Genomic DNA, 24,554 nt, shown 5'->3' with positions numbered 1-24,554 from the left:
CATCTGGCCACACTTTGGGGCCAGACTCCTGGAGGGGCTCCAGGCCTGGAGCAAGTTCAGAGGCTGCAGAGAGTTCTGGGGAGAGAAGGGGCCCTTTGCCAGGTGGTGAGGAACAAACAGGTACAAAGGTGCTGAGGAGGGAGAACAGATAGAAGCCAGGAGCACAGTTTGGGGAGGATGAGGGAGGGCACAAGTGAGGATGCCCAGAAGTTCTGAGACTGGGGCGCTGGATCAGCATCATTGGCTGAACCAGGAGGTGTGGGGGAAGGGGACTTTCTTGGTCTTGTATCTTTAGTTTGTTTGTCTCCTAGCATAGGTAACCAGGCTGTGATATCTGGAAGGGACCAGGGGATGCTGGACTGGACATCTGGAAGTAGAAGTTCTTGCAAGACAGATGGGGGATGGAGCCAGGGCACAGAGAAGAAGGTCCAGGCATGTGTCACTGGGAAGAGGGGTGCAAATGGGAGGGAAGCCTGGAGAGCCACTTAGGAGGCTGAGTGGGCAGTCAGGGAGCAGGGAGAGCCCTGGAGAGGGGTGTCTGTCCAAGAAGCCTTGTGGGGAACCCTTCCTGTGTGTATGTCACTTCAGTCATGTCCAACTCTGCGACCCCATGAACTGTAGCCCACCAGGTTCCTCTGTCCATAGGGATTCTCCACGCAAGTATACTGGAGTGGGTTGCCATGCCTTCCTCCAGGGGATCTTCCCAACCCAGGGATCGAACCCAGGTCTCCTGCATTGCAGGCAGATTCTTTACCATCTGAGCCACCAGGGAAGCCCAAGAATATTGGAGTGGGTAGCCTAATCCTTCTCTAAGGGATCTTCCCGACCCAGGAATCAAACCGAGGTCTCCTGCATTGCAGGTGGATTCTTTACCAGCTGAAATACCCAGAAAGCCAACTCTACTCCCTTGTTTCTACAAACCAGATGTCCTCCAAGCAAGGCAGGGTTTGTGAGCCTCCCCCAACACGCATATCCATGGAAGCAAACATACATTCAGCACTGAACAACCACTGACTTCCCGTGATGACTTGTCCACCGCATCTCAAGATCTGCTAGTTGAACAGTCCTCATAAGGGCCTCCTCCTACAATGAAAGTCATTTTTGTTATTACTACTTAAAGTCTTGACCAATAGCCTCAGGGCCTTAGAAATGTGCACATGAATGCACTCACAAATGACCGTGTTCTCCGTCCATCTCAGGAAAGGTTTTCAGTGTGGCAGAAGACAGAGGCTGCTGCCTCTTGTGAAGTCACTAAGTTGTGTCTGACTCTTTTGCAACCCCATGGACTGTAGCCCACCAGGCTCCTCTGTCCGTGGGATTTTCCAGGCAAGAATACTGGAGTGGTCTGCATTTCCTTCTCCAGGGGATCTTTCTGACACAGGGATCAAACCCACATCTCCTGTTTGTCAGACAGATTCTTTACCACTGAGCCACCAGGGAAGCCCCAAGACAGAGTCTATCTATTACTAAATAGACCCAACTGTCTATACAGGCACAATCTGCAAATTAGCTGCTTGTCAATGAAGGTCAGTTGTAGGCAGATGCTCGCCAGGACATGGGTCTGATAGAAGTTCAGGTTCACTTTTTACTTCTGAGGCCGATTCCAATAGAAGACTGAAATTGGTAAAACTAGCAAAGATGTGTTAAGCCCAAAAGGTAATTGCTGAGCAGTGATAGTCCTTTTGAGGCAGTTCTGGCAGCAACAATCAAGCCGAGCTGGCAGCCTCTAAGCTGCACCAAGCACTGAGTCTTCCCTCGCCCTCAGAGGAGTACTTCGGCATCACCCTTTACAACCTGAGGCTGGCAGGTGCTAAGAGGACCCAAGATTTGCTTGAATCAGGTGAGATAGGGGGCACAAAGAAGCAAAAGTGACTGTCATGCGAGGAGACAGTTTTATACTCATAGTCCCCTAGAAACACAGGAGGCATGCCATGTAGACCACGTGGGGAAGCACCAGGGCGGATCAGAAGGCAGAGGGAATGGGAATATGTGGGCAAGAGCCTGAGTTGTGGTTTCCAAGGGAACAGACAGGTGTGACAGGGTGAGCAGGATCAGGATGGGCTGGTTGAGTCATTTCAGTGGGTTCCAGGCAGACAGGCTATCCCAAGCATCCGATACCTGGCCCTATGGTGGTTAGGGCTGGTGGACAGTGGCCTGGAGAGTGAGAGCCCAGTAGAGGACTTGGGGGTGTGGGCTCTGGGTTGGTTGGGTTGTACATGAAAGATGGGCACAGAGTGTTGTCTGCTGTCTCTAGGAATTAGCCAGCAGTGGGAGGGGCAGTCCCTCCAAGGTTGGCAGTGCCCCAGTGTTGAAGCATCAAGATACAGAAAATGAGAGATGTGGTTATGCAGCAGTATGGGAGTAGGGCCGCCTGGGACATGCTGAACAGAAGGAGGGTGTGCAGAGTGGGCTCTGATTTTTCTCACAGCTCAGCAGCACCCCCCTGCCCCCAACCTGCAGCCCAAGCACATGTGTGTGACTTTAAAGACCTAAGCACTCCTTGGCCACCAGCACTCCAACAGGCAGTGGTTGGCTGTGCCCAAGGTCCCAGGCTTCACGGCCCTTCCAGCAGTGGTTTGCTGGGCTTGGTGGTTTAGAGGTCTCCGGAGTCCTTTGTTAGGGGCAGGAAGGGGCAGGCCTGTGATGTTGCTGACCCAGGGGCGGGGACCTTGCCATGGCCAAGTTGGCAGGAAGATCCTCCTTGGCCTTCAGGTGGCAGGTCCCAGCTCAGACATAGGACCTGGCCAGCAGGGGGTCGGCAGTGGGCACAGTCCCCCAGGGGGCCTGGCAAGCCCTCGGAGCTCCGAGACTAGAGACGGAACTCTGAAGGTTGGACCTTGCTGGTTACTGAGGCCGGACTCTGAACCCTCTGCATATCAACACCCATCACCCCCCTCCAGCCTCATTTCCCAAAGAAAGTGACAGTGACGCCTCTGCCACCCAGGACCACCAGCCACTGTAGGTGCACCAGCTTCCCTGCCTGCATCCAGGGACAAAGGCACCCACCTGTCAGCTTGTGGGATGACTTGTGATGAGTTTATGCAGAGGGCTCCCTAGCCCACGAAGAACACAGTGCAGACTCATGACCTCATCACGGGGGTGAAACCCTCCCCAGTAATGGTCCAGGCGTCATGCTGAAGCCTGTTCTCCTTTATTCCTTGCAAAGGCACCAGGAGGGCAGCACTGTTGCCTCCCCACTTTACAGACGAGTAAACTGAGGCACCCAGAGGCACTCGCCAAAGATTTCACCACCATCCCAGGTGGGACTGGATGGTGGATTAACTTCTGACATAAGCACCCAGCACAACCAAGGTCTCCCTCCCCTTTGGGGAGCAGGAAAAAGCTGCAGACACCCCATCCCAGGTGACTCAGTTGTAAAGAACCCACCTGCCAATGCAGGAGACTTAAGAGACACAGGTTCGATCCCTAGGTTGGGAAGATCCCCTGGAGAAGGAAATGGCAACCCACTCTAGTATTCTTGCCTGGAGAATCCCATGGACAGAGGAGCCTGGCAGGCTACAGTCCATGGGGTCGCAAAGAATAAGACACGACTGAGCAGCTGAGCACACACCCCATCCTAAGATTTTTCCTAAAATGGGCATCTCTGCCTGGGTTTTCTCTATTTCTTCAACCGATTATCTAGCGGTTGTGTCAACATCAAACAGTCTGGTTCTGTCCTCTGCACATCTTCCTGGTGGCATTTACAGGCTAGTGGAGGAGGATGGAGCTAGCTGCACTTCCCAGCTTGGAACTGGGACATAGCCTGGACCCCACCTGGCTACCATGATCTGTACAGACAGCTGCCCTGCCGCCCAGCTCCCAGCCCTCTCAGCTGAGTCTCTACTTTTATTTTATAAGTAGGTTGATCGAGATAGATTTCTGAAAATCTTAGAGGAATGAACAGGTTGGTTTCTTAGGGGATTTGCTCAGGAAATGAGATTTTGCCTGTCTCCCAGAGGAGAAAGGATATGTCTAAATTATTGATAGAGAAACATGCTCATCTAAGAAGCCAGTATAGCAGACCGCCTGCGTGCTGATTGGTGCTGTCTGTCCTGTGTATTAACTCAACTCCTCCACCCTCTCCATCACCCTCCCCACCCCCAACCCATGCTGCTCAGGGCACAGGTGGTCAGCATCCCACCCACGCTTCTGCAGAGGGGCCCTGTCCTCCGGCCAGACCTGGCCTGCCAAGGAGAGACAGTAAGTACATCGTCAGGTTTCCACGGAGCACCTACAAGGAGACACAACCCCACCGTGATTTTGAACACCGCCCTGGCTGACTCTCTGTGCTCAGAGGCCCCTGGCTTTTAAAGAAACATAAGGGACCAGAGCCAAGTGGAGACTGGGACGGCTGCCCAGACTTGGCCATCACTGAATTCCATTTCAGCCGAGTGTTGAAGAGAACGTGGCAGCCCCTAGCTCCCTGGAGAATGGCTCAGAGGGGGCCCTCTACCTTCATTAGAAAGAACGGCCTCCTCAGCGTAATCAGAACCCAGCCTCAGAACCCGGTAATCAGAACCCTGTAATCAGAACCCGCTGGATGTGATCAGGAAACCAGGCAGTCAAAGGTGTCCTCGCCCCCACGGTCGAGCTGTACACATCCGTGCCCCTCCCACCTGGATTCGTTAAGTGTTTGTTGAGTGAATGAATGAGCGGAGTTGGAGACAGCAGAGCTGTAAAGCTGAGTGCTCTTCAGCGGGTAGAGAAGCTGGTGTGGCATCAAGGACAGCTTGGAGAATGCACAATGGCGATCGCTCTTAGCTGGTATCCCCATTGTGTTCCATAGACGGGTTTGCATCCATTTTTAAAACCACACTAAATAAAATGGAAATGTGTCAATAGGTAGAAGTCAAGATCAAAGAACAGAAAAAGAGAAATAGAACAGAAAAAGCTGCCTGTGGGGCTTTGAAATACAACTGGCAAGGTTGAGCCACATTTTTTTTTTTCTGAACTTGCTAACAGCCAAAGAACAGAGGAAAAGATGGCTGATACTATGATTCTCGCTGTTTTTAAAAGTGGCTCAACATGTTGATCGACAGATGAATGAACAAAATATGGTCTATCCATATAATGGAATATTAGTCAGCCTTTAAAAGGTATAAAATTCTGAAACCTGCTGCCACGTGGAGGAACTATTAGGACACTGCGCTCAGTGAGATGAATCAGTCCAAGAAGGGCAAATGCGGTGTGATTCCACTCATTTGAGGTCCCTGGAGGAGTCACATTCACAGAGACGGGAAGTAGCATGGACGTTTTCTGGAGCTGGGGGAGGGCTGGGGAGTTAGTGTTTAATGGGGACAGAGTTTCAGTTTAGGAGGATGAAGAAGGTCTGCAGATGGACAGTGATGATGATTGTACAACGGTGGGAGAGTATTTCCCTCTGAGTAGTACACCTAAAAATGGCTAAAAATGGTAAAAAAAAAAAAAAAAAAAAAAAAAAAAAATTTGTTGCATGTATTTTACCACAATAAAAAAGTCAAACAAAACTCAAAAAACCCCAAACAAATTAAAAAGTGGATTCAAAGTACCCCTCAAGGGAACGACGGTTTTCCTGGAGTCTTTCAGTCTGAAAGCTGTTTTCGGGATCCGATTGCCAGACACCAGCCTACTGGGTGTGCAGCGTCCGGCTCCTTGGACCATGGCCTCCCCTCTAGCTGGCATTAGAAAGAACAGCTAGCTCTCTTGGAGGGGCGAGCTTTGGAGAGTGGGCGTGGTCAGAATGACGTCATGGAGGGCCAGTGAGCAGGAGGAAAAGTGCTGCTGGGGTCTGGATTGAGGCTGCACAGGCCAGGATGAGACGGGTGCAGCAAGGGTGGGGGCAAATATCTAGATCATTCTAAGATGTTTGGAGGAGGCCAGCAGATTAGTGCCCTGGAGCTGCTGTAACACATTTCCACAAACTATGAGGCTTACAACTCCTAGAATTATTCTCTCACACTCCTGGAGGCCAGAAGCCTGAAATAAAGCTGTCAGCAGGTCCACCATCTCTCTGAAGGCCCTAGGGGCGGGTCCTTCCTGCCTCTTCCAGCTTCTGGAAGCTCAGGCTCAGCTTGGCCTGTGGCCACCTCACTCCAGGTCCTGCCTCTTGTCACATGGCCTTTCTGAGCTTGTGTCTACTCCTTTTCTGGTCCTTATAGGGACACTCTCATTGGACTTAAGACCTACTAATCCAGGATGCTGTTATCTCCACCCTTAACTAGCTGAATCTGCAAAGACCCTCTCTCCCATTCTGAGGTTCCAGAGGGACACGCATTTCTGGGGGTACCATTCTACCCAGTACAGCTGGCATCTTGTCCATGGGCTGATGGCCAGGTGGGTTCTATGGAACCCAACACTGGGCTCTGGGCAATAGGGGCTGTGTGTTAGAAAGCCCTTCAGGGAGGAGAGACCACACCCCCACCCCTGCCTTTCCTCTCTGACTCTGTTCTTGAGTGGTTTCTGTGTCCACAGTGGAGTCTCTGGTCCCTCCCTCACTGGCACCCCCCCACCCCCCGCCATCTGCTATCTGCTTGGAGGCACTGGGCATTCTGTTCCTTCAAGCCATGTCCACCTTGGGAAAATTGCCCCCGGCTGACCCCAGTGCAGGAGGGTGACATGCAGTAGTGCTGCTGGACAGCTCAGACGCTGGCAATGCCACCGGGCCTTTGATCAGTGGGCTCCCTTGGGTCCCAGGTCCATGCTGAGTTCAGCTAACATGGGGTCCTCCCCTGTAGCTGCCTGCTGACCTCATCCCACCAGACTGAGCCTCCTATACTACAGGAGTGATTGACAGCTTCCAGGGCTGCTGGCAAAGGCCAGGGCAGCTCAGGGGCCATGAGGCTGGGCCAGGTGGGGATCTGGAAGCTCTGGAGTTTGCAAAGTCCAACACAGCCAGGAGAGCCAGCTGGTCACAGAAGGGCAGAGAAGGGATGGCCAGGGAGTCACAAGCAGACAGAAGGGTTTGGCAGCCATTGGGCACCAAAGCCACATGCATCTCGAGGCCAGTGGACCTGCAGTGGGTGGCTGGACTTTCCCCACCTTCTGCCCGCACACTCGGTGGATGTCAGCTGTGCAGTTACTGCTGCAAGGCCCATGGGGCTGCCCTGCAGGCAGAGAGCTAGATGGGCTTGCCTGCTCCCTGCCTCCTGGAGCAGGACTAAAGGCCTTGGAGGGACTTGAAGGGGGGACTCTGGCTGAGGGAAGTCCCTGAGCCCTGCCTGGTCTTTTTAGGAGAGGGGTCTGGGCTGCTCCCAGAACAGAGTAAGCTCCTTCCTGCCCAGCAGCTCGGAGGGGCCCAAAAGGGGTGGCTCTTCCCCTGCTGTGCTATGTTCCGTGTGCTCAGAATCCCAGACAACCTTGCATCCACTCTGATGACCAGAACCTGCTAGAACACCTCAGACTCCCTTGCAGTGCCTCGGGGTCTCTGAGCCATGAGCCTGCAGCCCTCCTCATCCCTCCCCAGCCCTTCCCTCCACTCCCCTCCCCCCTTCTCCCCTCCCCTCCTCTCTTGTCCTCTCCTCTTCTCTCCAAAGGTGAATTTCTTTTCATAAAGATAAAGAAGAAACAACCTTTAAATTGAGGTAGCTCTGGTGTTGTGATGGACCATCATCAGAAGTCGTGTTTAAGCCACCCACAGTTAATTTTTTATTTATAAAATTGCACCATTCACCTCCAATTCCCCTTAGAGAGCACAATATGGGCTATTTAATAAAATCCAAAGTAATACAACAAGAGTAGCAGTGGACAGGCAGTGTTTTTAACGTTGCCTCTGTACGGTCCACCTGGCCTTGCCCCTCCCTAGAAGGTTGAGGGGAGGGGAGGGCCCCAGGCTCTCCGAGCAGGGACTCTTAACAAGCAGCGTGACCAGTGTGGGCAAGGGGCCCCCAAGATCCTTCCTGGGCTGGCGACTGCACTGCAGCAGCTTGTATGACGCCAGATAAATCTGCTCTGATCATAAACAAGAGGCCAGCACCAGCGCTGCACATTTGGGAAAACACAGAGAGAAAAAAGCAAAGGAAAGCATGGATGCTGAGGAGCTGAGTGCCATGGACTAAACATTTGTTTCCCCCCACCCTCCGCCCCGCCCCTAATTCGCAGGTTGATGCCTTAACCCTCGCTGTGATGGTGTGCGGAGGTGGGGTCTTTGGGAGGTGATTAGGGTGGGATGAGGTCAGGAGGGTGGGGGCCCGTGATGGAATTACTGCTTCATTAGTGTCTTTCTTATCAGAAGCGGCACCACAGCTCTCTCCCCATCCATGCAAGGACACAGCAGGAAGGCAGCCGACTGCAAGTGGGGAAGCAGGCCCTCACCAGACCCCAACCACGCTGGCACCCATTTGCAGACTTCCAGCCTCCAGAACCATTTAAGCACCCCCCAAGCTGCGGTATTTTATTATGAAGCTGACTCAGACACCCAAGCTTCCTTTTCAGAAATGGGTCTCTGCTGTCACCAGCAGCTTCCTCATCGCCTTCAGCGTCAACAAGCTCTTCCTCTCTCAAACACCCCCGCCAGGACAGGCCATTTTCTCTTTGTCCCGGAATGCAGGCATCTGTGGCCAACTTGGTTATTCTTACCGGTCAAGCTAAGAACACAGGTGTTCCAGTATGATGGATTCTATAAACCCTCTCCCTGCTAAACGTACAGGAGGGTGTGGGGAGGTAGCTGGGACTTAAAGTGAAATGGACCTGGATAAACATTTGAGCATCCTTTTTCTTATCTGGAAATTGGGGATAATAACGCCTAACTCGTGGGCTGATATGAGGCTTGACATGTATATTCAGTGTCTGGCACAGGTTAAATGCTTGATAAACAAGAGCCAAGATGACTACTGGTAAACTGACTTTAGCAAATAGTTGAAGTCACAATCAGTCATAATTACGTGTTCTGCTCTCGCCATACCGTTCTCCTCCTGCCCCAGAGTCAAGAGACGTGGCACCTGGCTGGGGCGGGAGTGAGGCAGTCCAGGGTGCACCACGAGAGAGTCACCTGCGGGCGGGTCTGGACCACAGCGGAAGGGAACCTTTCCTGGCAGGTCGTATTGCATGATGCACACTAACAACGGGTTTAAAACAAACTTTTATCGAAGTATAGTTGAATTACAGTGTTGTAGTAATTTCCGCTGTACCGCAAAGTGACTCAGTTACACATATATTTTCTTTTTCATATACTTTTCCATTCTGGTTTGTCATAGGGTATTGACTATAGCCCCTTGTGCTGTATAGCAGGACTTTATTATTTATCCATCCTAGATACTCTAGTTTGCATCTGCTAATCCCAAGCTCCCAATCCTTCCCTCCTCCACCCTCACCCACTTGGCAATTACAAGTCTGTTCTCTTTGTCTGTGAATCTGTTTCATGGGTATGTTCATTTGTATCATATTTTAAATTCCACATGTAAGTGATATTATATGGTATTTGTCTTCCTTTGTCTGACTTACTTCACTTAATATGATCATCTCTAGGTCCATCCACATTACTGCAAATGGCATTATTTCATTCCTTTTTATGGGTGAGTAATGTTCCAGTGTGTGTGTGTGTGTGTGTGTGTGTGTGTGTGTGTACCACATCCTCTTTATCCATCTGTTGATGGACATTTAATTTGTTACCGTGTCTTGCTGTTGCTAAGTCACTTCAGTTGTGTCCGACTCTGTGCGACCCCATAGATGGCAGCCCACCAGGCTCCACCATCCCTGGGATTCTCCAGGCAAGAACACTGGAGTGGGTTGCCATTTCCCTCTCCAATGCATGAAAGTGAAAAGTGAAAGGGAAGTTGCTCAGTCATGTCTGACTCCCAGAGACCCCATGGACTGCAGCCTACCAGGCTCCTCCATCTTGGCTATTGCAAATAGGACTGTTACGAACATAGGGGTGCAGGATGTGTATTCTTTTCATCCCAAAGGTGATACAAGTAAATTAATTTCTTAAAAAATCCACTGCTTTATGGACAGAAGAGAACACAGGTTAAAGGGAATGACCTCTTTCATTTGAATGGAGTCGAATAAAGACAGATACTAATGCTGTTAATTAATGCTGTTAAGGAGAATTGTAGAGAAAAGCCCAACTCGGCATTGGAGGGGGACGGGGGTGAGGGTGGCAAGTTAAGCTGTGAACTAATGGAATCTGGGGTGAAGGAGAACTGAGCGGGGAGACCATGAGGAATGATCCCCATGGGGGTGAGTGTCCCTTTATGATGGGATCCCCAGGAGCAAATATCACTCTAGAAGGACCCAAGCCTGCTTCTCAAAATGGTCATCTGGTCATGATCCCTCATGGCAGACACTTGCCTGCTGGTTCATTCATTCATTCCTTCACCGAACATCCACTGCCTCCAACTCTCTGTATTGGCCCTGTGCCAGGCTCTGGGGCCTCTGAGATATGGCCTCTGCGGGGTGGTGTTTGGGTCACAGCCTAGTGAGTGGGTGCCACACAGAGGGGACTTCCTGCCCCAACAGACGGAAAGCAGCTCAGCTCTGCATAACTCCTTGCCATCAAGGAAGTCCATAGTTTGTAGCTCAGCAGACTTCACGCAGAGGCTGTAACAGTGCAGGCTGGGCTGGGTGGAGACCCCCTGAGCTTGGTAAATACATCTTACTCTGTTTGGACTTTGCTAAAGAGTCTTTCCACTGCTGTGCTTGGGAACTTCAGGGCCCCTGGTCTAATGAGCTGTGCTTCTCCACGAACCTGATCATGGTGGCAAAAATCTCCATAATTGATTATCCCGCTGGGTGGCTGAGAGCAGTGTTTGCTAACTGTGAGGCTGAGAGTCAGCCCCATGGTTCCTGACCCACCAGCACTCCCACGGGTGGTTGTTGTCAGCAAGGCCCATCAATCAGGGTGAGCCCCAGGCTCCTCCCCACCTCCTCTCCCAGATGGGGTGGTGGGACAGGTGGGTGAGGTGAGAGTGTAGAGGGTAGGAGATGCTGGGGTGTGGAAGAGGGAAGGAGAAGCCAGTGTTCGTCTCAGAAAGCAAGGCAAGCCCCATCGGAGTCAGCCCGTCCCTGGCTGCTCACTCCAGGAGGGCAGCCAGGCCAGAGCGGGGACAGGTCTGCACGGGGCCCACTTCCTTTCCTTCCAGGTAGCAATAACCTCCAGGGAGGCACAGGGAAAACCTTCATTACCTTGGAAATTCTGTACCCGGACAGCAGACCATGACGAGCAGGAGGCTCAGCCTGAAGCGCTAGGAGAACAGGCTGGACCCTCGTGTGAGGCATCAGGCTCACCAGGGCCTCCCAACTGTCCCTCTGGTTCTGGGTCTTTCAAAGTACAGAGGAGATGGACGTGGGCCCCTGCCTCTGAGTCTTCTGACATGGACTGAATCATTGTAACCCCTGGATTCAAATGGCATGAAAGTGTTAGTTGCTCACTCACGTCTGACTCTTTGTGACCCCAGGGACTGTCGCCCACCAGGCTCCTCTGTCCATGGGATTCTCCAGGCCAGAATACTGGAGTGGGTAGCCATTCCCTTCTCCAGGGGAAGGGGATCTTCCTGACCCAGGGATCAAACCCTGGTACTGCAGGCAGATTCTTCACTGTCTGAGCCATAGGGAAGCCCCTCAAAAGGCGTAGGTATCAGATATTTCTCTTTGGCCAAATGAGGCCCCTGGTAACTGTGGAAACACTGGGCTTCCCTTGTGGCTCAGCTGGTAAAGAATCTGCCTGCAATGCGGGAGACCTAGATTTGATCCCTGGATTGGGAAGATCCCCTGGAGAAGGGAAAGGCTACCCACTCCAGTATTCTGGCCTGGAGAATTCCATGGACTGTATAGTTCATGGAATATGTGCAAAGAGTGTGCACTCTTTGCAAATATGCAGTCAGACATGACTGAGTGACTTTCACTTTCAAGCAGTGACTCAGGACCTTAGGACCAGTGGAGGCTAGTAGGGTGAGGGTGGGGCTGCCTTGCCAACCTTGATCCGGGCTGATGTTCCCCAGAGATTGGGAATTCCAAGCCAGCAGATTCCCTGGCACCTAGAGGAAATCTGTGGGTTGGCCACAGTGGATAAAGGAGGGTGGTCATGGAAGTTGTTTGGGTAGAGGAGAGACTAGGCAGGGAGGGAGGAAGTGCCCCGTCTCACATCCTGGACCAGCCTGCGTTCTCCTGCCCAGCAGAGCAGACTCCTCCAATCCAACTCCCACAGGCTTGGCCCATACCCATGCTCCAGCCAGTGCATATGTCTGCTCACTGGGGCTGGATGGATTGAATTAAATGGAACTAAATTGAATTGAACTGAGAGGAAAACTCACTTTAAGAAAAAAAAAGAAAAGAGTCAACAATAAGAAAATCCCCCAAATCAACTGAAGGCAGCGGTTGATGCAAGTTGATTGATTCAATCTGCCTCATTTTGTAAGGACGCCTTCATTCGACGGTGCCTTCCAATCTCACCCAGTCACTTTGTGAGCTGCATGTGGGCACGTGCCAGAAAAGCTGCTTTTGCCAGCTGGCTGGGGGCGGGAGGGATGCCAGTCAACAAACAGTGGCTGATGGGGGGCCACATCCGTGATGGCCACTTCGTTTGTGGCTCAAGTTCAGCCACACTTTGGCCCACAGCCGTCCCTGCTGTGGCTGGTATCTGTGTGCGTGGGGACGGGGGGCAGGTGGGAACAGGTTTCCCATGAGATAGTGCCTTGTGATTTGCACAAACTCTTACCATGTGCCAAGCAAAATCTGTGCATTAAATGTTCCCCTTCCACTTTTAATTCTTACTTCCTGCAGAGCAGGGTGCCTCTTTCCATGCATGGAAGTGCAGCACAGTGGAAACCTGCTGGGGAAACCCAGCCGCCCCAGCTACTGGTGGTACAGTTGCTTAACCGAGCGCACCTCAGTTTTTTCATCTGAAAAATGGGAGTGGTAAGAATGGTGCCTGCAGCTGGCACATAGAATGTGCAGAATAAGTGACAGCAGCTCCCTGTTCTTCCTGGTGATTTCTTTTTTCTTTTCTTTTTCGTCTTTTTTAACACCATTCCTGGTGATATTGATGATGGTAATGACGGTGATTTTCTGCATTGTAAGAAAGAGGCCCAGTTGACTACCTTTTGATTCTGGAAGCTTTTCGGTTGTTTTTAACATGTTTATGTTAACGGGGTTTTTTTGTTTAAAGTACACACACGGTGTGGATAGGGGGATGCCGAGTGACTTCTTAATGAGTATGTGGTTTCCTTTCAGAGTGATGAAAAAGTTCTAGAACCAGATATGGTGTGTACAACAATGTGAATGCAGTTAATACCACTGAACTGTACACTTGAAAATGGTTAAAATGGTAAAATGTTACGTGTATTTTATCACGTGCAAGATATGTACATATACAATTATGAAACATTACCAAAATCAATAAGGAAAATTTAAGTCCAGAGAAAACACATACGTTCATGCACAGACATGCACCTTTGTTTCTAATCTCCAAGGTGCCCAATGAGAAAAGGGCGGGATCAGGAGTCCAGACACACGTGTGCAGCCCCCAGACCCCCAGGAATCAGCTTTGCAGCTCTAGGCGGGCCCCTTGATCTCTCGCATCCCAGGTTCCTGGGTCATAAAAGGAGCTAATACCTGGGCCCTGCCATTTCGCCACCAGCTCCGAGCTGCTCCTGCCGATGGAAGCTCCTGGAAGCAGCACCTAATTCCAAACAGCACACAACGGTGGCTTCTGAAATCATGTGTTTGCTGGGATTTAGAATTGTCTTACTTCTCTTTAAGCAACAGCAGCAGCCCATCCACTTTTCCTTGTGTTCTCCTTTGACTCCTGTTAAAATAGATTGGCAGGCCATGACTCCACACAGAGATGCACCTGGGGAGGCAGGGAGCCACAAAGTCCCCTTTGAAGGTAACCTCAAAACCAGGTGGGGGTGGGGAAGAACAGAAGAGGTATCTCAGAGTTTGGGGGAAAGGGAAGAAAGAGAGAAAACACAAAGGAGTGCCCCAGAGTTGCAGGGAAACATGAGTTTGGAAAATCTGGATGGCAGGCCCAGGGTGTTCTGTTTCCCTTTGTCTCTGCCTGTTAAATCAAACGCCGACTCCCAGCCCTACCGGCGCACAGACAGCAGCGAGAGTTTAACCTGGGCAGGTTTCCTCGGCCTCCCAGGGAGATAATGCCTCCTTTTCCAGACTTGACTAGTCAATGGGCAAATTGCAGCTAGCAACCAGATGTATGATGGCGACATTGATTCTAATTCTCTCCCCTTTCTTTCTTTCCCTCTTTTTCTTTTTCTTAGAGAGCCCACAGTGCCTCGGGAAAAATTGGCTGAATAAAAGGTAGAAAGACTTTCTCTTTTATCCCCCTGAATAGTTTTTGACAGATATGCGCATGTTGAACATCTTGGGAGCTGCTGACAGTGGATGCTGGGGGCTCTGAGTTTCTTATTTGCTCAAAGGAGGGGTTTGGTGGGGTCGAAGTGGGGGTGTCTTATTTAGCTCTCTTCCCATGATGGGCCAGCCCAATATATACTGGGAAGGCAGGCCTGGGGAGCCAGGAGGGACAGAAGAGGACAAGTTTGTTTAAAGGCGACACGGCCTAGCAGCTCCACGTGGCCGGGGAAGCTGCGCTGGTTCCTTCCTGGTCCCTTCCCTTCACCTCCCCTTCTCCCACCCCAGGTACTCGGTGCCCAGGTGTCCACCCCCAGACTGCAGGTCTTCAGAACCGAGGGCAGCTCGGGCTCACTGGTCCAGGGTGTCCAACTCCCTTCTGTGGCCTGGTCTCCTCGGGGAAGGGGCTCAGTTCCCAAAGCCAACCCCCATGGTGGAGGGGTGGGGAGCAGAGGGCGCTGGACATTTCTGACCTGAGCCCTGGGTCCTGTGTCCTGCCCACTCGCAGGTGCTCTCCTGTGTAGACTCACTTGCAGACTTTTACTTTGGGGGAGGGGGGTAAGTTATTATAAAGATAATGTGTATTTGTTGTGAACAAAATTAGAACACGCAGGTGTGCCATGTACTTGTCATCCTGGGTCCCAGGGGGCTTCTCCTCGCGGGCTCCTGGGTCTTGGGCTGCAGGGGCCCAAGGATAGCCAAGCCTATCTACAGGGCGGAAACAGAAGTAAAGCTGTTGGTTGGGAAGAGTCTGAGGCCTTCCCGAACCAAACACTGGAAATTTAGTGTTGTTTTTTCCCCAAGCCCACGCTTGGCTCATCATGGACCAAATGGAGCTTGACTTGTCCAAGGGAGTGTTTCCCAGATGTCATTCACCGCAGGCCACAGGAGCTGTGTGGGGAGGACAGGTGGCCCTGCTCACTAGCTTTCCATCAGGGGTCCTCTTCGTGTGTCCCTGGGTGATGCATGACAGAGTCCCCAGGGAGTGACTGTCCTGGCTCTGTGACTGCTCAATGCGTTTCTCCGTGGGAGGGGACAGAGAAAGTGGAGTCGGCCTTGCTCTCACTCTCTCACCAGAGTGTTGTAACCACAGAGAATGTAGCTTCACACAGCAGCCTTCTTGCCAGGCCATCTTTATAAAATTGAGTCTCATTGTATGGGCAAGCATACAAACCAGTCTTCAGGTAAATTCGCCTGTGAGACAGAGAGTCCATTTGCACTCTAAGGATGATGTAGTGACCAGCTGGCTGGATTTTTGCACACTCAGTATTTTACTCAGCTTTATCAAAGTACAATGCATACACAATCAACTAGGTGTTTTCACAGTGTACAGTTTTACGTTTTGACATGTTTATACCCGTGACATCATCGCTACAGTCAAGACACCAAACACATCCAGCACCCCCAGAACTTTCCTGGTGCTCCATTAATCTCTTCCTCTCACCTCTTCCCAATCCCCTTTTCCTAGGCAAGCACTGATCTGCCTTCTGTTGCTATAAAATGATCTGTTTTCCCTAGCACTTTATATAAATAGAATCATGTCTTACATCCTCTCTTTTTCGGTTTAGCCTCTTTCACTTAGCGCAATTGCGTTGAGATTCATCCAGGTGGTGGTATGCATTCACAGTTCACCCTTTTCATTGCTGAGTAGCATTCCATGTTATGAAAGCACCATGGTTTGTTTATCCATTTAGTCCTTGAAAGAGATGTGAGATGTTTCCAGTCTGGGGCTATTACAAATAAAGCTGTTAGGAGCATTCATGACCAAGTCTTTGTATAGGCACCAGCTTGCTTTTCTCTAGGGTAAAATACCAAGAGTGAAATGACTGGATCCTATGGGAAGTGCATGTTTAACTTTTTAAGTAAATGCCAAACTCTCTTCAAAAGATGGCCGCACCATTTCACATTCCCACCAGCCGTGTGTGAGGATCACAGATTTATATGCCCACCAACACTTGGTGTTACCGGTCTTTATCATTTTAACTATTCTAACAGGTGTGAAATGGTATTTGGCTGTGGTTCCCGTTGCATTGCCCTGATGACGAATGATGTATATCTTTCATGTGATTATTTGACACCTGCATCTCCTTTGGTAAAGTGCCTGTTCAAATCTTTGCCTGTATTTTTATTGGGTGTTTTTTTTTTCTTTTTTATGTTTAATTGGAAGATAATTGCTTTAAAATGCTGTGTTGGTTTCTGCGGTACAACAACACGAATCAGCCATAAGTAAACATATATCCCCTCCCTCTTGAACCTTCCTCCTACCCCTCTAGGTTGTCACAGAGCACCCGGCTGAGCTCCCTGTGTTGTAATAGCAACCTCCCACCATCTATTTCACACATGGTAATATATATGTTTCAGTGCTACTCTCTCAACAGAGATGCAAATATAGAGAACAGACTTGTGGTTTGTTTTCTTATTGTTGAGTTTTGGGAGTTCGTTATATATTCTGAATATAAGTCCTTTATTGGACACCTGCTTTGCAAATATTTTTCTTCTCATTGGTCTGACTTTTCATTCTCTCCATAGTGTCCTCTTGAAGAGCACACTTTTTCACTTGGATGAAGCCCAGTTTGCCAATGTGTTCTTCATAGATCATGCTGTATCTAAGATTTATTTAGCATGACCCAAAGTCACCAAGATTTTTTTCCTATACTTTCTTCTAGACATTTTATAGGTTTTAGATATTCCATTAGGTCTGTGATTTATCTTGAGTTCATTTTTGTGTGTAGTGGAAGGTGGATTGAAATTCATTTTTCTGCATGTGGATAGCCAATGGATTCCGTATTGTTGTTGCTGTTGTTTAGTCTCTTAGTAAAGTCCAACTCTTTTGCGATCCCATGGACTGTAGCCTGGTAGCCTCCTGTGTCCATGGAATTTCCTAGGCAAGAATACTGGAGTGGGTTGCCATTTCCTCCTCCAGCGATCTCATCAACCCAGGGATAGAACCCGCGTCTCCTGCATTGGTAGGTGGATTCTTTACCAATGAGCCACCAGGGAAGCGCAGAATTCCATATTACTTAATTTAAAAACTGTCCTTTATCTATTGAATTGTCTTCTCTGTTTGAAAAGAAATTAGTTGTCATATATGTGTGGGTCCATTTCTGGACTTAGTTGCATTGACCTGTTTGTCTACCTGAATGCCATACCATACTACCATGATTATTGTAGCTTTATATTAAGTCTGGAGATCAGGTAATGTTGGCCCTCCAACTTTGATTAGCTATTTTAGGTCCCTTACATTTAGAATCAGCATGTGAATTGTTTTTTTAATACCAACTGGGAATTTGAATGGGATTACATTGAATCTATAGATCAACTTGGAGGATTATTGAATCTTAATATTATCTCCTGACTCTTAAACAAGGTATGTCTCCCCAGTTAGTTGGGGTGCCTTTCTCTGATCTATGGTTTGTGGTTCAGTGTATGGGTCTTATATGTCTCTTGTCAGATTTACCCCTGCTGCTGCTGCTGCTGCTAAGTCACTTCAGTCGTGTCCGACTCTATGTGACCCCATAGACGGCAGCCCACCAGGCTCCCCCGTCCCTGGGATTCTCCAGGCAAGAACACTGGAGTGGGTTGCCATTTCTTTCTCCAATGCATGAAAGTGAAAAGTGGAATCACATATTTTTTTGTTATTTTAAATGGCATTTTTTCTTTCAATTTCTGATTGTTGCTAGTGTATAAAAATAAAATTATGTTTTTTGATAGCAATCATGTATCCTGAAACCTTGCAAAACTTACCAGTTCTAGTAGCTTTTGTAGATTCAATCAGATTTTCTGCATATATGATCATGTTGTCTGTGAAGAAAGACAGTTTTGCTTCTATCCTTCCAATCTGGAGGCCTTGTATGTCTTTTCCTTGCCTTGTTTCACTGGCTAGAACCTCTGGTAGAATACTAAACAGAAGTGGTGAAAACAACCATTCTTGTTTTACACCTTGTGTTAAAAAGATAGTAAGCCTCTCACTGTTAAGTAGGATATTATCTGTAGGCTTTTCATAGGGTTCTTTCCATTTCTTGTTGTTGTTCAGCCGTGTTCAACTCTTTGTGACCCCATGGACTGCAGCACACCAGGCTTCCCTGTCCTTCACTGTCTCCCGGAGTTTGCTCACCTAGTTCCCTTCTATTGCTAGTTCGTTGGAAAATTTTTTCAGTTTTTTTTTTGTTAGAAACTGATGTTGACTTTTGTTAAATTCTTTTCCTGTGTCTATTGAAATGATCGTATGTCTTTCCATTTTTAGTTTGCTAAAAAAACAACTTTAAAAACTTGGTGAATTATATTCATTAATTTTCAAACCTTAGTCCAACATAGGCTTAAGTCTATCGTCTCATTTTTTTCTGTTTTTTAAATTTGTTCTTTATCCTCTTTTCCATCTTTTTTTGCTTTCATTTGGATTGAGTATTTTTTTAGTCATTATTCCATTTTATCTCATTCATGACTTATTAGCTTTACTTCTTATTTTGTTATTTTGATGGTTGTACTGTTTCCTCTAATCCTTTCAGATGGTTCTTCCTTCAAATGCATGTGCTGATTAGGACTCAGCTAAATACTCAGTGGGAACCCTCTAGAATTCTCCAGGGTCCCCACTCTGTCCAGCTCTTTCCTTTCTGCTACCAAGTCTTGCAGCTCCAGTCAACTTGGTCTCGCCAGCTCTCAGTTCTGTCTCAACTCAGGGATGACCCCAGGCTCTACCTGGGATCCCTGCACTTTGGCCTGAAACCTCTCTGGACAGAAAGCTATGAGGGCTCCCCTCTCTGGGTTTCCCACCTCTCAGAGACAGATCATTGTCCTTCATCGTCTGGTGTCCAATGTCTTGAAAACCACTCTTGCCTCAAGGCACCAGGGTGGGAGGAGGGAGAGCTCCTGCGAAGGGAGTGGGCTGGTCCAGGCACCATGGACCTGAGAGTGAGGGGTCTGAGTAGAGGGACAAACACTGTTGTCTCATTTTCCTTGAGAACGGCCCACCCCACCCCAACTCAATTCAGATGAATCTGCAACATCAAGAACTTAGATCTTAGAAGACTGTTACAAAGGGCTCTTCACAGAATCTCTTCTTAAGAAATTTCTGATTGTAAAGAATAAGTAGGGAGGGGGAGGGTAATACCGCCAAGCCTCTCTAAACCTCAGTGATGGGGATGTCAGGAAGCTCCCTGGGGTGGGGAAATCAGAAACCCACCGTAGTGGGGAGGTCAGAAACCCCCAGTGTGGGGAGGTCAGAAACCCCCCAGTGGTGAGGCCAAAGGGAACTCAGAGTCCCCCAGAAGCCCCAACTGCCTCACAGTTTAAGCATATCATAGCATATCAGGCACAGCATCCACCTCGACCCCCATACAAGTAGCTGAGCTGGAAGGAGGACCTGTCAGACGCTAAGGCCACTCACTGCCCCAAATCACAGTCCCCAAGCCCTCTCCATGAGCCAGGCACAGCTGGAGCTGCACTCTTAACCCTCTATCTGTGCACAGCATCCCCCAGCCTATGAGGGGCTCACACAGCTGTCAACTCATACGGCACGTTATCCCCATCTTACAGATGAGGAAACTGAGGCTTAGGATGGGTAGACGGTTTGCTCAGGCTCATGCTGCCCAGGCTTCTTTTCAAGATGAGAATTTCCCTTGAGCAAAGTTGATGATGCTTATAAGAGAGTGTGGGTTTCTTGGGCTTGGGTTTCTGAGCCCCTGTTCCCAGCCATGCCTCCACCTGCCACACCAAAGGAGCTAACTGACCAGCATGGGACACAGAGGACTAGACCCTACCAGGCTAGCTAGGGCTCTCCTGACCTTGGACAGAGCATTTCCATTGTCAGGGTTGTCGGCAGACTAGCTTCACGGGACTGCAAGGTTTCTGACTCACTATAGAACTTTTTTCCAGGAATATCAGATGTCAGGAGTTTTTTGACATATATGCACATGTGTTTGGATTAGTGCATCACTTAGGCTGTCATCGTGGGGGAAAAAAGATGGGGGAATGTCTCCTATGTTGATCACGAAGGGTTCACCCAATCCCACGGCTGTTTCTAACTCTAAAGCTACACTGTGCATTGAGTCCCCTACATACGTACCTTCAAGTTGTGAACTTTCAAAAACTCGAGTGTGCCCCTTTCAATGCTAGCTATTTTGTACTGTACTTCTATACTTTTCAAGGTACTGTACTGTAAGATTTAAAATGTTTATTTTTTGTGTTTGTTTTTTATGAATTATTTGTGTACCTGTTATAGTACAGTCCTATATAGCCAATTGTGTTAGTTGGATACCTAGGCTAACTTTGTTGGACTTATGAAGAAATTGGATTTACAAACATGCTCTTGGAATGGAACTCTTTCCTATGTAGGGAGCTTGCTGTACCAGCAGCGTAGGTACCGCTTGCCAGAAAATCAGCTCCCAAACCGTCAAGCTCTGTGTTGCAGAGACTGACAAGGGTCCCCAGTGCCTCCCTTGGTTTTCAGGCTGTATCCAGCTGGGTAGCTTTGTGCTACCCATGAAAGAAGCAGCACATGAAACATTCGAGATGGGATTAGAGGACAACAGAAAGAAGAGCCTATGTGTGCGCATCCATGTTTGTGCGAAAGTATAAAAACCCCGAGTTTGTGTTTTCCCAAGAGTATTAATTACAGTTGGAGAGGAGGCTTGTCCGGGCGTGTTCCGCTTGGGCAGAGTAATTTATCATTCGGTTTCGAGGAGTGGAAGATGGGTCACGGTGCAGAGAGCAAGACACACATCTCTCTCTCTCTCAGACTTCATGGCTGCCCCACCTGCTCTGGGGTGGACAGCTTTGCCCAAGGCACGTGCCAGAGGGAGCACGGAGAGCTTGCAGGCAGCAGGCTGGGAGAGGAGGGAGACTGTGAGGCCTTGACACCATCTGCCTGAGACAGAGCCCATCATGCGGAAGGCCTGTGAGGGTGGCTCGAAAGGAGAAACTGCGCAGTCTCTTGTGGATGTCTGCCTCTGATGGGGGCGACAGGCAGAAAGACACGGGCACCAGCCAGCCTGGCTGCCCACCTTGGATCCCTTCTGATCTTACAGGCCTTCCCTCAAGGCCAACGGAAGGGCTGGGGGTCTCTGGGATCCACTGGGGAGGTCCACGAAGAAGGTGGGTTTTATTCTTATCTGTGGCTGAAAAGCAGGACATACAGGCTCACCATTTACTATAGGTCCCTCGCCACACAACAGTTATAAATCAGTCTCTCCCTGGCCTTGGTGAGGTGCTTGGAAAGGCAAAACCAACCCAGAGGACTGTGCTGTCCTCCCCCTGCCCCTGGGTCCCTCCACCCTCTCCTGAGCACTAGGGTCACCCCTCGTGTCTCCTGAGCTGCTCAGGCTCTCCCAGAACACTTTGCTTTTGTCCTTTCCACCATCACATGCATGCTTCTGCCTCTAGCTACTGCAGGCAGATGCTGGACACCTGAGCCCCAAGTGACCACTCACTTGCTTTCAGCAACAAGAGTTTTTCTGTAAAGTTATAAAGTATATAGTAATGAGTACTGGCCCCAAGTCCACTCTCCTGGCCGCCCTTCCCCTTGCACCGCAGCCAGCAAACACTGAGCAGGGCCTGCTCCTGCCAGAATCCTTCCGGGAAGGCCCTGGGCGGCCCCAGTGATCTGGTCCAGGATGGTGCCATGGGCACCTACTGTGTGCCAAGGGCTGTGCTAGGTGCTCAGGATGCCACCCTGAACCAACCAGACTGATACTCGAGCAAACAATTACCCTCTCCTGGTGGTGGGCAGGGGTCGGGGGCAGATGCACTTCCAGCCAGTCTAAGGGAATAAAGGGAAAACCACTCGGAGGCAGAGGCCCAACTTGCCTCCAAAGATGTGCTTTCATCTGCTGCTCTGCTCTCGGGGCTTCTGTTCTTCGTCTGATGGAACTAGCCTTCCAGAACTTGGCTCACAGAACCAGGGGTCTCAGGCAAGCTAGCAAGGAATCTCCAGGCTTCTTTGCTGGGTGTCCAGCCTGCTGACTCTCTGGTACTTGCAGATGCATTGGAGGGAAGGAAGGAAGGACAGGAGATACAGGAACGAGGATGGAGCAGGGCAAGACAGGGTTGAAGGAGCATCCACAGCAGCTTCTGTTCAGACCAGGCCGAGATGTCACTCCCCAGAAGGCTGAGGGTCCCCGAGGCTGGCCGGGCCCCAGAGACCCCTGAACAACTTGCAGCTGTGGAGTTTTTCCTTCTCCAGTTTTGTGATGAATAAATTCACTTGCCTCCCCACCCCCACTTTCATACCTGCTTCTCTCTTCATTCTTATACCTGCAAATTCCCTTGATCGAATTTATAATGGTGATCATTTATCAAGCACCACCTGTGTGCCAGTTCCTTCACCTTGGTGATTTCTAAACCTCATAATCATCCAGGAAAGTACATGATGCTATCCCATTTTTCCAAAAAGGAAACTGAGGCTCAGAGAAGTTAAGAAACTTTCTCAAAGCCATACTACAAGTCAGCAGCTGAGCTGAAATTAGCCTCTGTCTGAGTGATGTTGGATCCAGGCTCCTTCCTGCCCTAGCAGATTGACTCTCAAGAGGTGCCCGGTGCCATCAAAGATATCTCATGTTCTCTTGATCAAGGGTAGAAGGATAAGACCGCTAATGGAGCCAAGAAGCTGTCCCCACTCTGCTATGGGTGGCTCTGAAGAAATCCTTAGGATGAGTGGAGATGGTCTTAAGGTCTTCCTCCTTCAACAACTCCTAACCCTAAAACCCAACCCTAACCCTAACCCGGCCTTCCCCCCTTTTAAAGACTGTGCTCAGGGGTTTTAATGATGATACTTTTAAAGTCTAAGTTGGACCTTGTAACTTGCCCCTCCTCAGCTCAAATCCTCTCAGGACTGCGGTTCCTTTAGCAAAAAGTGAAAGTCATCAGAACACCCTCCCATGTAAGACCTCATGAGATCTGGCCCCATCATCTCTCTGACCACCTTTTCCATTAGCTCCCCTTCAGTTTCCTTACTCCAGTCCAAGGGGCCACTTTGACTGTTCTCTGAATAGCCAGCCATGTCCCATGACAGCCTTTGCCTGGGCTATTCCATCTGCTGGAACATGCCAAAGAGCCTCAGGGCTCCTTCCCTTGGCTCCTCCAGCTTGGCCTGAACATCACCTCTGCAATTAGGCCCACCCTGCTCCTGCCTTCTCTCTCTCTTTTTTTGCTGTGCGGGTCTTCATTGTGGCCCTCCAGCTCCTTGTTGCACTGTGCAGACCCCTCCATTTGTGGCACACGGGCTTAGTTCCTCAATAAAACTTGAGTGTCCTGCATTGGAGGGTGGATGCTTAACTGCTGGACCACCAAGGAAGTCCCCATGTCGTCTTCTAATTGGAGACTGGATAGCGGTACAGTTGGGTGCATTCAGAATTTCCTGAATGATTATCTCCAAAGAGCGCTGGCTCCTGGGGTGTCCCTAGTGGTATGCCACAAGGCTCTGCTCTCAACCCTAGCCTAGTCAGCGTTTTTATCAGTGATTTAGGTAAGCGTGCAATAGGCATGATGATCAGATTCTTGTTTACCTGAAACTGAGAAGAATAACTAATACTGCCCAGGACCATAGATGAAACTGAACTAAATTCAATAAGAATAAATGTAAAATACTGCTCTTTGGTCCAAAAATACTAAGTTGATGAATGTAAGAGAAGGAAGGGGCGGGGGTTTTAAGTGATGGTCAGTTCAGTACAATTAAGGGGGTTGTCTTGTCCATGAAGGCTGCTGTAACAGAATGCCACAGACTGGGCAGCTTATCAAGGAAAGATATTTACTGCTAACAGTTCTGGGAGCTGGAGTCCAAGATCAGGGTCCCAGCAGGGTCGGGTCCTGGTCAGGGCCCTCTTTTGGGGTGCAGTTCTCTGTTTTCTATTTTCTTATTGTGTCCTCACATGGAAAGCAGAAGCAGGAAGTAATCAGGACACTAATCCCACCACAGGGGCCCCACCATCATGACCTCATCTGACCCTAATCACCTCTCAGAGGCCCCACGTCCTAATGCCATCTCACTGGGGTCAGAGATTCAACATAAGAATTTTCCTGGGTGGGGAGGGGGACAAAAACATTTAGTCCATAATAGTGACAAAACAGTGATGAATAGTGACAAAACAGCTTATCCAGACTGGGGACACTGTTACCTGTAAACCAAGAGTGTCCCAGACAAGCTGGAGGGTGCGGTCACTCTGAGTAGAAGCCGTGAAAGCTCATGTTATTTGGATTGCATGACTGAAGGCACATTTCCAGATTATGGAAAGGGGAAATTGGTTGGAGCCTCCCTGGACCCTTGGGTTCACTTTGAAGTCATTGCT

General features: G+C 49.5%; 1 protein-coding gene across 1 annotated transcript in view; it reads left to right on the top strand.

The window, feature by feature from the left end:
* Positions 1 to 24,554, top strand: part of RBFOX3 (RNA binding fox-1 homolog 3) — a gene marked incomplete in the record, with an annotated part of 435,130 nt that overhangs the window by 297,939 nt on the left and 112,637 nt on the right. Inside the window, 1 exon segment of the mRNA XM_045164762.1 lies at positions 14,187 to 14,226.

The sequence above is a fragment of the Bubalus bubalis genome, chromosome 3 (genome assembly GCF_019923935.1).
Source record: "Bubalus bubalis isolate 160015118507 breed Murrah chromosome 3, NDDB_SH_1, whole genome shotgun sequence".
NCBI lineage: Eukaryota > Metazoa > Chordata > Mammalia > Artiodactyla > Bovidae > Bubalus > Bubalus bubalis.
This window is presented reverse-complemented; position numbering and strand designations above follow the sequence as displayed.